General features: G+C 45.0%; 1 protein-coding gene across 3 annotated transcripts in view; it reads left to right on the forward strand.

The window, feature by feature from the left end:
• Window positions 1–796: 796 nt before the first annotated feature.
• LOC131260440 (serine/threonine-protein kinase Genghis Khan) overlaps window positions 797–17,904 on the forward strand; it is a 40,646-nt gene continuing 23,538 nt past the window's right edge. For all 3 annotated transcript variants that reach the window (XM_058262157.1, XM_058262158.1, XM_058262159.1), the window contains exons 1-2: window positions 797–840; window positions 2,420–2,933. The gene's annotated coding sequence lies outside the window, so the exon portion shown is untranslated. The remainder of the gene's footprint in view (window positions 841–2,419; window positions 2,934–17,904) is intronic.

Genomic DNA, 17,904 nt, shown 5'->3' on the forward strand with positions numbered 1-17,904 from the left:
ACTTGGCAAGGTTCTTTTAGGTAGGCATGGATACCTTTGGTAGGCAAGTGCAGCAGGGTTCTCCTTGGGATGTCCAAATGTGTGCTCAATGTAATGGAGAACACCTCAGATCTCAGCACAAAAAACTTAATTTAACATGTCCAATCCATTCTATTCCGCGTTCGATTTGAGTAAACTGTTCTCATTGTTGTCTTACACGCTTTCCAGACTGCACCGTCGCGTAACGCGACGTCGCCTGACAGGCGCTGAAATCCATGCAAAAAAAACCTAGCGCGGTTCGCGCGACATCGCGCAAGGTTTTTTTTATATGGAGTTCAGCTCCTGTCAGGCGACGTCGCGCTGTAGTGTGGACCCCGAGTTATTGTTTCTAGTGTTGGATTTTGCATCAACGCCCAAGGGTGTTAGAGCTTGCATCGACGTCCAATTGTCAGCGCTGCTGACAATCAATATGTATATAAACTATATTTGACTACTTCGATTGACAGCATGATCATTTGAATAAAACGAACTTTAGTTGACCTTTGACCGTCAGGTAGAACGGAACCCTCGTGTAGTACACTCATTTATTCAAGCTCAGCCAACATCTAGAGCGACTCGTTACGTGACTAATTCGACTCACCTCGTGTCTGGAGCGAATCCTAAACAAATCCAAGCTGATTTGAATGCCAATCGAATCATATCTTTAGAATCCCTCAAATGGGATTCGAATCCTTAGAATCCGTCTAGGGATCGAATCTGTGAATCTTCCGAATCGCGGTTCTGCCAACACTACTCCGTTCACTAGTCACTTCGTTCTCAGTATCGATGGCGATCAGACGCGTAGCAGCTGGAAAACGGATGGTAAATTGTGTGTAGTTAAAGCAAATAATGTCGCATTTTGTGTACGATTACTCTTTTGCACGGCTTGCACGGTTAGCAAAATGTATGAACGTATAGTGTGCCAGTTTCGGAAGGTGTGATATTGGCATTTTGCGGTGGGAAAAAGTGTCAGCGCGTAGGTACATCGTCCAACGCTGTATGCCAACGTGACCCCTCGGTCTGGTTGGTTGGCTGTTCGTGATGGTGGATATTACCAAAATGAGAGTGCGATGGAAGAAAGCGATGTATTTTTCATACCTATCTTGTGGTCTACCAGTTGTTTGACGAAACGGAAACGCAATCTGCCTATAGTCGGTCGATATTAGAATGCGGGAAGAAAGGAAGCTCAAATTAAACTAAACACTTCGCCGTCGTTGTGTCATTACGCCTCGTAGCGCGTAATGAAAAAAAGTGCAGCATTCCATCCGTTCGAATGAAAATAGAATCAAAATTGTCAGAACCTAAGTGGGCCATCGCTGCTTTCGTGGATTAAATGGCTCCATAGAATAATTGAAGCAGCGGTGAATGTGGAAGTAGAAAAGATTCTGTTGCAGCAGGAAAAGTGGTCCAACAACGGCGACGGAAAAGCTGAATCCTAGCCTCCTAGGGCCGACTTTGCTGGAAGTCAAATCGATAGATAGAAAAAGGTGTAGCTGCCGGTTGTTGGTGTCTTGCGGAAAGAAGGGTAGGCGAGGTTGCAAAAGTGTGCGGTAGCGAAAGTGGCACCGGTTTTTTGTTCCCTCCGTCTTCGCATTGCTGGCGTCTGGTGTAGTTGTGTTGATTGGCGCAAGGAATTTCACCTCGTAGTGGACCAACAATCTGCATTTGCATACCGCTGGCTGGCGGTGGATGGAAAAATCTTTCTCCGAAAGAAGCAAGACAGCTCGGCGCGTGGTCGGCTTGCTTCGTCACAACCGTGCACGGGTCGGGAAATCGGTCCATGAATGAAAAGTGAGACAAACGCGACAGAGTAAGCGAAGAGCAGGCCATGCACACGGTGGTGGTACGACTTTGGTAGTTCGCGTTTACGAAGATGAAGGTTTTTTTTTTCTTCTCCGCTAACATGACTGCTTGGCGGCGGTAAATGATGGCTTACCCTTCGCTCAGGATATGTGGGAGTGTAATTGGTGTGTGCGGGCTGTTTTCGTTCCCCCAGTGTGCGCGTGGGAGGAGTGAAGAGCGTTGTGTCCTGCGTTCTCTTTTGAGCCGATTTCTTTTGTCCACCCGTCGGTCATGGAACGCACCGCGCGCGACTTTGATCGTCACGAATCTCGCTATAACCCAATTCAGCAACTTCACCAAGTCACGGTTTGTGTACAGTGAAGTGGGACAAGTTCTTTGTACAGATAGCGGCCGTGATATGGTCGAGAAGAATCGGGCTGGTCGCCTTCCCGAGTGCTCGATCAGCGCCCTGTCAGGTTTCAGTTTCAAACAGCTTATCGTGTTACTTTTGTTTTGTTGTTGCTTGCCCAATCGAAAGAATTTGTAGATTACGCAGCGAGATTGTGCGGTTTGTTTTACTTTTCAAAATTTTTTCTAATCAATCCAATTATTTTTGCAGTATCAATAAGTAGCACGAATGGTTGTTTTTGCCAGTCGTGTCGAGTGTGTGTGATTGTGTGAAACATTAAGGTTTCATAGCGTAAAGAAGTGAAGCAAAAGCGCGTTTCCGAGAAGAGTGAGTAGATCGCGATGAGCAGCGATGAATGGCAGTGAAAATTCCGTAATTTAGCCGCATCGTTTCCCTCCCTCGGGGGGAGAGGTGTAGACGAGGGGGGAGAGCCGCAGATCTACTCTTTTTCGCCTCCAGAAGCTCCCCGGTGTTGGATCGTAGTATCGTATCGTAACCAAGTGAGCAGTTGTGAGCATCGAAACCGTGAGAAATAATTCCGTTTACTATACAAAAATAAAGAAAAACCCCCGGGTTGTGGGAGAGAATCACCGTAAAAGGAAGCTCTCAGACTATTGGTGGGCGTGTGTATGTGTGTGTGTGTGCAGGAAGAGCCAGCGAGGACGAAAGCAAGGACGATACTTTAGCAGCACCCTATACTCACACCGCCTGCCGGCCATAAAAGGTGAGTCAGATGGAGATAGAAAAGTAAGAAGAAAAAGTCTTTAAAAAATGTCTCACTGTAACTTGGGAAAAGTATAATCACCAAGGATTTGCAAGGATACAAAACATGTTTCCGCACGCGCGAACATTTTGCTTTATTTTTCCCATGCATGCTGATAAACGCACACAACGTCAGACACATGTTTTGACAAGTTGGCGTTTGTGTATGTGCCTGCGTCGGCCATCTTCGCCGTGTAGCAAATGTCATTCATGTTTCATGATGGATTTTTTTTGTTTTTCAATTTCCACTATGTCTGGAAAGCATGTTTCTATGCTTTAGTTAAGAATACTCCCATAAACCTTATAAAACAGGGCACTGCGTGTTTCTTCGATCTACGGTAGCCACACGTATTTAGACAAGCAATGGAAACGTTTGTGTACGTGAAGCCCTTGGCGTGTATCCGCAATTATGCCGACGATCGATATGGAATGGATTTGTTCCTTATCTTTGCGGGAGACTTCGATGAGTTTCGTTGGTTCGTACTAAAGCATGAAAATCGTTTTATTTTTTCCTGTTCTCTTACCCTATTACTATACATAACTTGTAAATTTATGTGACGGCAAATGAGCTATTTGCAGCGATTTCTCAATGTCACAAGAGATGTTACCAACGTCATTAGCAAGCTCTCGACAATAGCTGAATAATTAAAATGCCTTTGGCCGGGTTTCTTTTCCCAACAAGCCAAAGGCCTGTTGGATGGAATACGTTATCCAATTGTATTTCTTGTCCGTTGCAGTTTCCATGGTTTTCGTCGCAATAGAATTGAGTGCCATTGCAATCGGCAGTGATTTGCATACACAAGATGGTCGTTTATTTTTTTGCCAAAGGTGTACACCATGTCTATTGTTTCGCTAGAAGGTCACCTCTTAATCATGATGTATTGAGGTCTTCAAAACGTGGTTTGACCATTTTCCGTTGATTGAATTGGAAATGGCGCTATCGAAAGCTTTTAAATCACATGTGGCGTCGGTAAAACAATTGCGCTTCTCTAAACAAATCAAACGGGAAAAGAAATGCCCGGTACCGTAAGATCGCGTGTGGTTTTGTAAGGTGCGTTTTTTCTTTTGCTCTTTCTGAAGAGAAATGTATTCATTCATCTTAACCACCAAACGCTGTTTTCTTGATCGTTTACACCCGCACCATTGTGCGAAGGGTAAGTCCTTTTACATGGCTTGAGTTGCGTGGGCTTACTTTCCGCTAAAACATCACCCAAGAGCGCTTCGTAACCGTGGTGCAATTGAACGAAGAAGGTAGAAGTCGATAAGCAAACACGGTTAATCGTGGTTGCAGGTTCATAATTCAACAATTATTACGACGCAAAGTGTAAAAATAGCGGGAGCGGTGGTAATTTATTCGTTCGTTCATTAACAGTTTTTGTGAGCCATTGCAGTGGGAAGTATTTTTATATGGATTTGATATGTTGCTTAACTTTTTCACGTCAGTTTTGATTCAGACCATACCTATTATCGTTTGTCTTTTCAGATCAGCTTCCATTAGAAATTTAAAAGTGCGTTTACATGAGCTCTTCAGTACTTGTAACTACTAGAATATTATTCAATCCTGGATGGGGAAAAATGCACTGGTTTAAATATAAGTTACCAAACTAATGAAATTTCCTACTTACGAAACAAAATCAACTCTAGGATGTATATACTTGAGCATCGAAAAGTCACAAATGAATAATTTTTGACATCCTTTCGATATTGTATTGCGATCAATGGTGTAAGAACTTTAATCTGTTTAATGGAATAACCTTAAAAATTTTGGTTTTGGAACAATTCTAGGGAAGCAAATATGTTAGGGAACTGTCCTATTGAAATTTGGGGGTATTTTTGCTTGGATTGAAAGCGAGAAATCAATGTTTTTCGTTGATGGGGTCATCAGGTACTACCTTTACCTTTCTCACCGCATGAAACAAGATCGCAACGAGTATTGTTCGCTCTAGGTAGATTGATTGGTTGAGAAAGACTGCGAAGGGAACGGTTTCGTGACGCTTGCTGTTCGAACAACCCGCGCACATTTTAACTAAACCGATCTCGTTTGGTCGCACGGCGTTTGGGTTGTTGTTCTTTGACGCGATTTGCTCACCGCGGATTGACCAGCAGTTACCGTTTGACGCGGGAACTTGTAAAAAAGCGCCGTCAGGTTCGTGCTAAGAGGCTGAGGCTGTTGGGAGGAGGGTCAAAAACGTGCGTGTGTGTGACCATTGGACACATCGAGCTACGCAAAACCGCGGCCTCCACGTTACAGCGAACAAAGACACTACGTAACGAGCATCGCTACAAACCGCGACGTACATGTAGATGATAGAATGAGGGCTGGTAGGTGAGCGAGGTGTTGAGGTGCTAGGTGGATATAGGACAACTAGAAAATATTGTGCCTTTGTGCTTGTTCGCCGTTGCTTACGAATGGCTGATTAATCCAGTTAATTTGTTAGAATGGTTTTGTTCTGTCCGAGGAAGGAGTCACCCTCCAGTGTATTCTAGCTACGATTCACGATGCGATTGGTTGGTCATCTCACCTATCGCGGGTGGTGGTGGTAGTGAAGTCATCTGTCAGCCTCAAAGTACGCCGCGACTCGCGAGTGCGCAATAGAATGCAACTAACCTACTTTCGACAGTCTGCTGTCTAGAGTTCCGATTCCCTCTCGGTTTGTTTTTTTTTTTGCTGCCTTTCCCATCTTTAAAATACATGGTTGGCTCTCACCAAAGGGATTCTAGCGAAAGGAACCGTTCCCGAACAGATGATTGTAGGAGATTTTCGTTTCTTTCACCACCTTGCTGCCATTGCGCAAATCATGCGTTTAAACTCGAGTTTGAGTCTTGTTTATTCTTCGACGAGTTTCATTAATGTGTACCTTTTACCCGGGGTTCATTTAAAATGATTAATAAATGGTTTCGAATGTGAATATTGAAACTATTATGATATTTCGTCCAAAGATGTATTTTGAGACATGCGTAACACTTTGCTCAAAGATTCGGATTCGTTCATTCTCTGTGTAGAGATTCATTGGGATCCCCAATCCTGATTCAGAATGACTAGTCCAAACGTTAGGTGATCTCCCAATGTCGTGCTCCATTTGTTAAATATACCATCCCGGCGTGATACGTTCACATTAAGCCCGCGACTCTCCCGTAAGTTATTTGAACATATTTTTAGCTCTCCCCTTACCAAACACCCGGGGAGGGGAGGAAAGTGCGACTGCCTTTCCAAGGAAGGGGGAACAGTTTCCAAATTTAGACCCTATACCTCTCCAAGATCGTGTGTTCGAGGCCACAACACCGCGTTGGGGGGTGTCGATAGGAAAGGAAGACGTGTGGAAGGTCTTTCCTGGCGATCGACCCACAGGTGAGTGGGTGTGAATATTTTCTTCCCGATAGTCACATGCATAAAAGAAAAGAAAGAAAGAAGACAGCGAATTAGCACTCTGAAGTGTGTGGTTTAAGAACATTGGTTATACCACAACTCTCTCCCGTGTGACACGAATATGAGCTCTTGGTGAGTAATGTGAATTTTACCGTTCAGGTGTAAATCATAGAGGAGGCCGATTCCTTGCAAGTTTTGCCAGAGAAAATATAATTGTTAAGAAACGATGTGTACACAAGAAACTGTTTTGAAAAGCTCGTAGAAAACAAAACATTGATGTTCGTTCTATTTATGACGGTGAAAAAGACAAATAGATGAGAGATTCATGAATCTTTTAAAGAGAGAATCATGAATCCTAAAGTTTCGTTAATGTAAAAAGAACAGAAAACTGAAGACCAAGAAATAGGTAGATACTCCATTCTGTTTTGGGCACATGATCCATGCCAATGAAAGAATCATGAAAGATTCATGAAAGGTTCAGGATTCATCATTCAGTTTTCGAAAGATTCATCAACATTTGAAGATTCGAATCCCAAAAGATTCATGAATCAATCTGAATCAATCTTAGGTGAAAGATTCATATGAACTAATCTCACCTAATGGTTCATAAGGTACAACACTAAATAAAATGGTTCACTCCATTGCAATTCAAACCGCCTGGCCTCGGTCCCCATCCGAACGTCCTTGTCGTCGGAAGGATTTGTATGCTTTGAATTAGAATTTCAAATCAGCCAACTTCTGAATGGATTTTTACTGCCATCCGCAACGGAAGCGATCGCGCACCGATGGGCGATTAATTAAAACAGTCATCCATCTGCCATATTCGATCGCGATCGGCGTCTTATCTGCTGCCACTGCCATTGGCGATCGTGCACGCTGCATAATCTGGCATCCTAATTTGTCCCTGCGGCGTTAAAAGGCTTCGGCTTTGCCGGTATTGCACTGCTGCACCGGTCGCTGGTGACCACCACAACAGGTTCGTCGGATGGCCATTAGCAAGCGCACCTCGACAAGATCTTTGTAATGAGATCTCCACTCTCCCCGGGTTTGGTACCGCCGCAATCTCGCCCGATCCGGCGATCGAGATTGTGTGCAACGCACGCAGACAAATGAGTACAAATGGTGATTGAGTCCCCTCCCGGACAAGTTGGGCCAAGATCTCGCCACGCTCGTCACAAATCGCGATTTCCATTTTCGGCGCACGTGGCTGAAACCCTCCCTGGTTTGGTGGGTGCGGGGTGTGGGGATGCCCCCGGTAGCCTCAGGTGCATTCCATTTGCGTTCCTTTGTGCAGGAAGTGTTTGCTACTACTGCACCAAGCTGTGATGCACGAAGGTGAGGTGGAGAAGATTCCACTAGTTCCAGTTCACTCTCTGTGTATGATCGGTGCATCTTCGACTCTATTTAAGTTCCCGGAGTGGACGTTTCTTTGCTTGGATCACGTGAGCGAAGTTTGAAAAACAGAGTTGATTTAATCTTTTATCCGAGATTAAAAGAAATTGATCTCTAGACATTGATGAATCTCAAAAAGTTCATTAATGATCAAAGATTCCTAGTTCTCCAGGATGAATTTTGTGTCTCTATATCTTGTTTCTTATAAATTTCAAATGCAGAGATACCAGATTCATCCAAAGAGTCATTCGGATTCATTAATCTTAATCTGAGTTACCCAACTCTACTGAGAAACCTATGTCTACAGTCTCTGGTGGATTGGAGAACAAATATTTGGCGCCTAATGTGCATCGGATGACATTTGTTTAGTTGAGAATCGGTTTGTATAATGTGAATCCTTTTAATAAATCACACAAGGTTCTGATTAACTTAATTGTCTGTTGTTCTTTTTCGCAAATGCTCCATCTCGTAAATACGGTCGCAGTTAAGACTCCCGTCCCAGTTCAGTCGATTGGTGGTAGGTCGTTTGTTTCAGCAGATGTTGGACTGTTTTATTTTGCGTTTTGTGCACAATTTATTTATTGATACACCATCGACGACTTCACACATTTGTTCGTTTATTTGACAGGATTTGTAGGCCCCGGTGCACAGGTTGTTTGCTGGACACTGCCACCATCGCCGGACCCGGACGAAATCTCCCGTGAGCTCGGGAACGAACCGTCCCCCGTGCGTTGGTCGGTGTTGAGAGGGCAGGGCAATAAAATTGATTTTTATTCAAATTGCGAGTGTGACCTCGACGAAGTCTGTTCGTCCGTGTCCATCCGCCCACGCCGGGCCTCGCGGACACATTTTCTTTGTGTTTAACTCGCAAAACCCGGTTGGCAAGTTTGATTCTTACTTCTTTTCTCTCTTGGCCCCACCAGCGGCAGTGTCTTGCAAAATCAGCCACAAGATGGATTGATTTGGTTCTGCACCATCACCGGATCCGCTGGAAAACATTGAGAGATAGGAAGGAGGGCGGGGATTGGGTTGGGATGGGTTCGCAAGGGGCGGGATTTATTGACTCGATGCACAAATGCGGGATGTAGGATTAATCGAGACTCTGTTAAATTTGCAGATTTCAAATTTCCTTGATTCGGTGCTAATCTTTTGGCAAATTCCAATAGGATTTAGATTGCGGTACGTGAATTTGTCACGACCACAATGGCGAAATTGTGGATAGTCCAGCTTCTAGGATGAGTCAATATTTTTATGAACTCGTAATATTCCTTCCAAAGGCTGACGCATATCGATCTTCTCACTTATTTGTTATCTTCTCACTTATATTACACACAGTTTGAATACGGATTCATGAATCTTAATGAATGATTTCTAGTCTCCTAAACGTTGCTCATGAGGTCGTTGATTTCTGATGAAGCCGAGTTGTGTTTGTTTTAATTTGTTTGAAATGATTATTTATGAAATGACCACGTGCTGTATTAATTTTTTTTACCCTCGACCTTTACGACGTGCCCCCTTCTGTTGGTTGATTTTTCATGTTCCGTAAATATTGTTCTATTTTATTCGCATGCAAAAAAATACCCCATTCGTGTGTGGATAAAGTCGATGACTAATTTCGCAAACCGTGTTTGTGCCAGGGCGCTTTCGGGCACTGCGTCTTTTAGTTTGTTTTGGTCACGCCGGGTGCGTACCGGCCACTTACACAGTGTTGTACGATGACCCCCGTAGCCACTCCCACAACAACAACAACCAACATCTCACCATCGGCGATGGAAAACAGATCTTGAGTTTGCGAGTGTGAACAGCCTTACGTAGCCTTGTGCGTCCCAAAGGCGCGCGAGGCCACACGAAAGTTCATGGGACGCCCGAACCGTGACTCATTCTTGAACCGATCAGAGGTTTCGAGCACACTTTACCAGTGCGTGACGTCACAACGAGACACACTCTACTCAAGATTCGATCTCGGTACGCGGAGGATTAAAAAACGAGTCAGCTGTCACTCCGAGAGAGGTTAATCCACCGCGTTTCTTTTTTTATTTTGTGTTTGCAGCGCGGATGATCAGCATCGTCGTGTGTACTAATAAGGACGGTGGTGTGCCACTCGAGAAAAGGATGGTTGAGAAGGTAAAACAAAACCAACTGGCACCCGTTGCAAACGTTGGCAAATGGGAGGATGATGGACGAAGGAAGCCATCAATAGCCAGGTTTGGGAGGCAAATATCGTTGGACTTGGAGTTGGTTCACTTTTCGATTGTGTATTTTGTAGGCCCTTCCAAGGTGTGGAGTACGTCTTCTGAGTTGCGTGAGAGAACTCCACCACCAACAATGGATGACTGCTACTCGATGACACTTTGTTAAGTGTGGCCCCTTTTTGCAGAAGGAAGCGGGCTTCCCACAGTCCTAGTGTCCACCGCTTTGTTGAGGTGATCTCAACGGAGATGGTTGATGGTGATGTGATAATACGCGCCAACATTACACCATCAACGTGTACACACCCGATTTTTTTAAACGATCCGGATCACATAGTCGCTCCCCAAAAAAATAAAAAAGACACCGGACCGACACTCTGTCCCACCGGCATGACGCAATCGTCAAAGGTGCGTGTGTACATCCTAACAGCGTTTTATCGTCCGGCACTTGAACTCATTTATCTTGTGGAACGACGACTGGTGGGATTTTCCGATTGACACTTGATGCAGTCGAATGGCGGCGCCCCTGATTCACCCTGGGTGACGAAATCGATCAACAGCATCGGACGGAAAATAAAACCCGGCCCAAGAACACACGGCCTTTAAAAAACTCAGAGTCCAACGACACGACACCGACGACGACGGTGGTTAGGAGGAAGTGTTAGTTGGCGTTCTTATGTCACAAAACCGGCCCTACACTCTACCGCGAATGCTCGTGAGTTCTCGAGTGGAGTAGAGTTTTTCCCCGTCCTTCCGTCATCTGACATTTTCGTAAGTCCCTGGGGCGGAAAACGACAAGAGAGGAGTCCTTGCTCTGCCAGCTATTTTCATGTTCAGGCAGGGATTTGTGCGCTCGCCTCTCCCATCTTATTCCTTCGTCTGGCCATTTTCACCAAACCCCGAACACCCATTGGTGGTGGTTGCATTGTCACCTCGTTGTCATTCTTGACGCCGGCTCTATTCACTTTTGCCGTCCTCATTTCCTTGAGATATCGTACCGTACTCGTTGCGAAAGGACGACTGTACTGCCATCGACCGGGCGAACGCGCGGTTGGGGCAAGGAACTGTTGAGGGAGAAGGTCATTACACCTTGCATTAATAGCGTGCAAGATACCGAAGGAACTTCCTTCTTGCGTCTCGTTTGTTGTAGAGTTACTATTGCAATCGAGTTCTCGTTTAGATAATGGATTTTTTTTTTCTGTCGTTAGTTACGTGTTCTATTTGTTTCATTTGTTCTATTTTTAGCACAAGTTAGTCTGTTGGGTTTCAACGTTCAATTGAATGTAAACATCTTTGGCGACCCGAATCAATGCGTATTAAGGCTATTTGTTGTGAAAGGTGGCGAATAATTAAAGTATTTTCGTGTCTTTTACATCACCACTGTTGTTTTCGTTACACAATTTACTGAATGCAAAAAGAAATTAGTGATTTTTCACTCTTATCCTCACTTTGTCTGAAACCATAATAATCGTATTCAAATAGTTTTTTTAGTAGTAGTCCAAATAGTGGAATGCACACCAAAGTACGGTAACTTTTTTTTTAAAGGTACATATATATTTTTGGAAGTTACGAATTACGAAAAAGCTTATCTATCACTGACACCGGTGGGACCTTCGCGTCCCAATCTACCTTTTACTTCGATCCATATTCGACCGGTCGTTTCCGCTATCTCGCTTCATGGGCGATAAACGCATGCACGTTACGAACGTTAGCAACACAATTTGCGTATGCATCTCTCGTTCTCCTCGGGCCCGTCTCGTGCCCGTTAGCGACATTTTGCGAGCACACGCCTCAGAATGACGTCAATCGTGTGCTTTCCTATTCCGGAATCAGGTGCCGAATGGTGCCGAAACTCGGGGGTGTCTATTCGATAGGCACAAATCTATCGGCTCATTCTCCCGGGAATCGCGGCTTTTGATAACGGGGATCCGCGCGTGATGTCGACGTGGTACTTCTGGAGATCTGGAGAGAAAGTGAGAGTAAGTTAATGTCCCACGAAAATAGGATGCAGATTCATACCCCCCGAGTAACGAGATGACAGAATGTGCTTGCATGAGATTGCACAACTGTCAACACCTGCTTGTATGTTAGTGAGCATCTTCCGACATTAAAGGCATTGGGATATTGTGCGCAAATGGGTAAAACGAAGCTGTATGCAAAGTGTACATAAGAATACACTTTTACGAGCCTTTGTTGTTGTGCTGGACTCGAATTGCGCCACAAGTGCACGTAGCAAAAGGCGTGCCGGATGTATCGCCGAACGCTTTAATTGTCCTCGATGGATAAATCTCGACCTTCCATTAGGAAGAAAAGCGAAAACATTGCACGGGGCACGTACTTTGATGAAATGCGAATGCAATTCGATCGCCTAGACACGCTTGAAGTCGTGGTTTTCTTACTGGGTCTTTCGGAAAAGATACAAACTGTGTTTGGGTGTCCTCTACGGGAATGAGGAACAGGAACTACACCAGGCTGAGACCTGTCCAATCTACGCTTTTCAGTAGAGCTTATGCAGGTGTTTCGTTTTGGTTTTGGTATGGTAAACGGTCGATAGAGCTCCCAAATTCAATTGTGAAGGCTCGAACAAGAATGACAAGTTTTTATTTGATATGCCGCGTCAGGTTTTTTTTGCGGCGTCTTATAAATCGATACATAAGATGGTGGGTTTTCTACTTATAAATTTCCGTCGACGAATACCACAAATCATCCGACCATTATGGTTCAACATAACACATAGCATAACCAAGGGTTCCTCGAGCTTCGCACACGTTTTCGTTACAGTGAGCGTTGAACTACTCTTGTATACCGGAATGCGATGGCAATGTGGTGTTATATAGTTGAAGCAAAATTTTTAAGCCACGAAAACTCACCTATATCCTGAAACAAACCAACATTTTTAACATTTGTTTAACATTTGTTGCAATGTAAGTTTGGTGGATTCTTCGTCAAAGTACATGCCGCTTCCGTTTTCGGAAAAAAGCATGACGCAACGAACGCAAATCTGTACAATCGTTTGAGAAATTCAGTCCTCTGCTACTGAGGAAGGCGAATAGGAAAACCTACCCGGCAAGAAAAGAAGTGATCGGTCGATTGTGGATGCATAGTTTATGAGGCGCTGGTTGGTTTGTGGCAAGGGTCAATTGTGTGGAAAATTCCCTTTTTCCGCAAGTCGAGTCCGCAAAGTAATGGTTCAGGTGGCCCGCGGTGGTTAGGCAACCAAACAATGTGTACGATTTTATGCCTCACATGTTTGCTATTTTTTCAATATTTAAACGTTAGTATCCTAGTGTTTAGATAACGCTTGTTATTTCGTGTACACAGATTACGTTGTCTATCTTTCCTTTTATTTTATCGTTGTTAGCTCTTAATCCTTCCTATAAACTCCATAACAGAACTTTTAACTCCGCTGGATACCTCGCCGAGGCCATGGAATTTGCGGAAGTGGTCAGTTGATTCTCCGAATACTTCTGCTAGAAAGATCGGATACTGGCGCGGTGTGTATCGAGTTGGAAAACAAAACATAATATAACAAAATAAACGATTTCAGCAGTGTCAGCTCATCGTGTTGACGATGGCGTCTGCTAGAACCACCCAAAGTCTGGTCATTTTTTCGAAGCACCTCAGGGATATGGTTCATTCGTCTTCATCCGGTTTACGGACGCGAATGGCTTCGTCCGGGGGAGGAAAAGATTGACACATCTGTGGCATTCACCACAACCTGGGCCAAATGGCGCAGTTTTCCTCATGTGTTTTTCTCTCCTCATAGGTTGTTTTTCTGTTTGTCTCTGTTTTAAGCAAAATCCTTCTTGGAGTCTGTGGTTTATTTTTTGGTCCGGTCACCCGTTCTGACTGTATACCGGCAGTAGTCTGTCTGCATTATGTTGCTGTCCGTTTATTTATTGTTCATTAGAAGAGCGAAATTTTGTCGATGATACGGGGGTTGGAAAATCTGTGTTTTCCCAGCGAAACGACGAGTACGGAACGATTTTGTGTGTGATTTTCCGGCGAGGGGCTGGCAAATGTGTTTCCCTCCCCGTTGTTGATCCCAGCCAACTGGTTCTGGGGGGGGTTTCGCTTATCCAACAACCCACCCACATACACACCCCCAAAGGTACTTTGGACTCTGGTGGTTGGTTCGGTTCGGTTTGGTTTTAAAAGCAGACCCGTGCCAAAACACAAACCCGAAAGAGCCGGGGTGTCCTCCCGTCGTTGGTTCGATGGTTTGTCAGTTCACCAACAAATCGGCATCAAAATTGCAAAACATGAGATGGCGAAAGTATGTGTCTCTGTACCATGCCTTGGTGCAGAATATTGTGCTGGCCAATGCAGTGGTAGCCAACAATTTTGTTTGTTTGCCTTCCCTTGATGCACACCTTACCTTGCCCCAACATTTCCGCGCACACGTCGGGATATTTTTCCTATCTTGGTTTTTATTACGCTACACATCCGGGCTCGTAGATCGTGTTTGAAAACCACATCCTCTGTACTGTTCATCTTTAAAGCAGCATTATGTTGCTGGAAAACGATGAATGAAAAAGTTTTTTTTCGGTGCGGATGGTCAACGGGATTTGAACAGACAACGTACCTATAGTGAGTCGTGTACACTACCACTGAACTACAGAGGATCCCCAATAAGGAATGAACTAATCGCGAGCATATTTAATTACGATTTGTTGTTCGCAATCTAGTTCTACATACCAAATATTGTTTTCCTACTACATATGTATGATACTTATTTGACCAGTATCTGTTGCCTTGCTTGCTCACCGACAGGTCGCGTACTTGAACGTTTTCGTTCAACCTTCCTCAGCTTCATTCTCTCTCCCCGGGGGAATTAGGCTTCGAAAAGGAAACGACTTTGCTAAAGTAAACCAAACACACAGACCTAAATAGTGCTGGAAATTCACTTTCAGGGCACGTTCGCCTTCTCACCTTGTGTGTACCAGGCGCGCGTGTGTTGTCGCTTGTTGGGTTGGTTCCACGAAGCAGAAGCGGCGAAAGAAAAAGAGTGTTGTCGTCGTTGCTGCCGGTGCAGTTTTGCTGCATCTTGACGCGGATTGACACTGCAGCAAAACGCGCCGTATTTATCATAGCGCAGGAATGCTGTGTGTGTGCCTGTATGAAGTCGTCACGATACTCTGAAAATAGATGCAATTAATTTAGGTTCTCCCCGTGGCGTGCCATGCACACACACACACACACACACACACACGCACGCACGGATGCACACGTGTGATGTGGATGCCGCCGCGTACTACCAGTTGATTATAAGCCTGTTGAGAGCTCGGTTTAATGGTGCGCGCTTGCTTGCTTGCCCGCCCTGCCATTGCTAGCTGGTGATGGTGTTTGCTTAGGGCTCAGGTCTGGTGGGTTTCCTGGCTCAAACTGCGGTGCATTTATGCCACGTTTTGTGCCACCCCCAGACCGCACCCGTCATCCCGTCCACTCTTCGCTGGTAAGGAGTATATAATGAAAAACAACTAGAGAATGTTGAATGTCTAACCGCAGGAAAAAAAACTGACGCTAGGGAAATTACAGAAAGAAAGGGAAAAGAAGGAAGGATGCGGTCCAGCAAAACCACCCTTCTCCTCCTTTGCCGTCTCATTTACCCATCCATCGGTGGAAGGGCATACCTTGACGTGGTGTTGTTTTTTTTTTCAATGAAAAACTCGAGGGTGGTAGATACTCTTTGCACGCCACCACTCCCAGCTGCACCGCGACAAGGAAGGTAAAACGGTTGATAAGGCATTAGACACGCTTGTCGACGCGCCGAGACTTTTCCTTCGCTCATTGAAACTCCGAAAGGTTGGAGGGGGTGTGTGGTGTCGAGGATTCCATTCAATCTGTTCACTTTGGAGGCCGGCCGGTGTCGGTATGGGAAGCCGACAAAGCTTAGCCCAACCCGGGCGGATTAAATGCAATTTTAATTAACCTCACAAACTATTTGAAACATTTGCCATTACCGCGTTGCGATGATTGGGGAGGGAGGGGTAACGAGAGGGACGCTGGTTTGTTACAAGTTGAGAAGAAATGCGTTGCGGTGTCCAGCCACACGTGTGTACGGTCGCGACCAACGGCCTCAATTAACCTTCTCGCATGCCTTACATTTTTGAAACCGAACACCGGTGGGTGTCCGTTATTGTTAAATTCCCATTACTTCCAGCACATTCGGTATTTTTATCTTTTTTCCTACAACACCGTTTGTTTCCTCTTTATTTACCAAAGCCATTTGATGATCTGTAATGTGCTAAACGGTATGACATATCTCTCCCCATCGTGTGTCCATACCTGGAGCGTGCTTACAAACGCTCAAACATCTCAAATGTCAGATGAGGAGGACGGTCGCTTCGCGTTTCGGTTTGCATCATTACTTTTTCGCTGTCCGCGCGGCGACCATTCGCTTATTTTTCCGTTGGAGCACGACGTTGGAGAAACGAGGCGTGTTTATGGGCGCTTTTAATTTCGCTAATTTCGGCTTTTATCAAAGTTGTGTAGATTGGAGAGGAGTAGTAAAAAGGCCAAAAACACAAACAAAACGCCTAAACGTCTACACATGTTCTGTGTTATGATTATTTCGTACTTTGCGTTCGTTTGTTTATTTAGTTTTTATTTCTTCTTGTTTTTGCGCTATTTGTCTCCGGATTTTGGTAGCAAAAACATAAAGCGATCGCATTAAAGTAAACTGACAAGAAAACAAGGTGGTATAATAATAGCTCGGAGGGCGTGTGTGCTTTGCGTAATGATGATAATTGGGTTTCAGCAGTTCGTGAACACACGATATGCGGCCGTTTGATCGGTCGGTGGAAGGGCCGGTGGCCTGTGGTCGGTGGATGGTGAGTAATCAGCACTGAAAAATTAGCGCCTTGCTCTGTAACAGAAAAGGAGAACGTCGATTTTTTCTTGTGTACTTCGATATCCAATGTCGCGACTCAGCTTGCGAGAAGAGGAGTTTTTTTGTTGTTTAAATCATCATAGAGGCACGCGATCGTGTTTTTTGTTTTATTTTGTTATTCATTCCGCAATGATCTGCCCCCGAGCTGACGCGATCGCCATTTCAAATCTCATTAACCCGCTCAGTCGCGCGACGAACGCTTGGGTGAGACACGATCCTCACCGATCTGATGAAATCCGTCTCATTTGCTTCACGCCTCGCTTCTCGCGTTCGCCCCAAACCGTGCCAATTTCCCCGGATCCCCGGTGCGAGTCTCGTTGCGGCTCTCGTGCAGCGCTGGTTCAGTGGAGGTATTTTTGTTTTCCTGAAGTTTTGCGACGGCCAGAGGACTGTTTGAGTTATAATTATCCTCCAAACATACTGCGCGAAGCCGCGATGATGGATGCTGTGTTTGCAGGAATGAGACGCCCGAAGCGGTGCGATTTTATTTTGCCATTCACTCATGCACTTGCTTGCTCACGCCTCTTCGAGCTTCGACCATATGATGTTGATTCGGGCGCCTAGGTACTTGTGTCGGATAGTAGTTTGCTCATTTTTCTACTACCTAGCATCTCCTCTTGGTGCCTACTCGCAGCACTGTTTGTGTACGTGTGCCCTCTATCACACATACACCATGACTCATCCAGTCCGTTTTCAGCTCGCCGTTTGCAGAGATGGAGATGCTCTGGGGTTTCCTTTTAAACCGATTACAGAAAACAATTCGCGCAAATCGTGGCCTTATAATTATCTCCCGCGGTTTCTGCTCATCCACCTCCGTACAGCATCTCTCGCAGCGCCACAATGCGCGGAATATAATGGTCTGTGGCAGCATTTTCAATTTTAAACGGGCAACTCTTCACACTAGAGGCTCTACGCTGAGTCGCTCGCTGTATGACATTACTCTTCGGCACGTGCGGCATCGCAATGCGGCCTTTCTTTTGGGTCAGTGTGTTACTGCGTTACAGCGCCATCGTTGATGAACACATGAGAATTGCATTGCACAAAGACAAATAATTGCGAGAAATACACGTTTTGGTGTGGAATTTTCCTATCA

The sequence above is a fragment of the Anopheles coustani genome, chromosome 3, assembly GCF_943734705.1.
Source record: "Anopheles coustani chromosome 3, idAnoCousDA_361_x.2, whole genome shotgun sequence".
NCBI lineage: Eukaryota > Metazoa > Arthropoda > Insecta > Diptera > Culicidae > Anopheles > Anopheles coustani.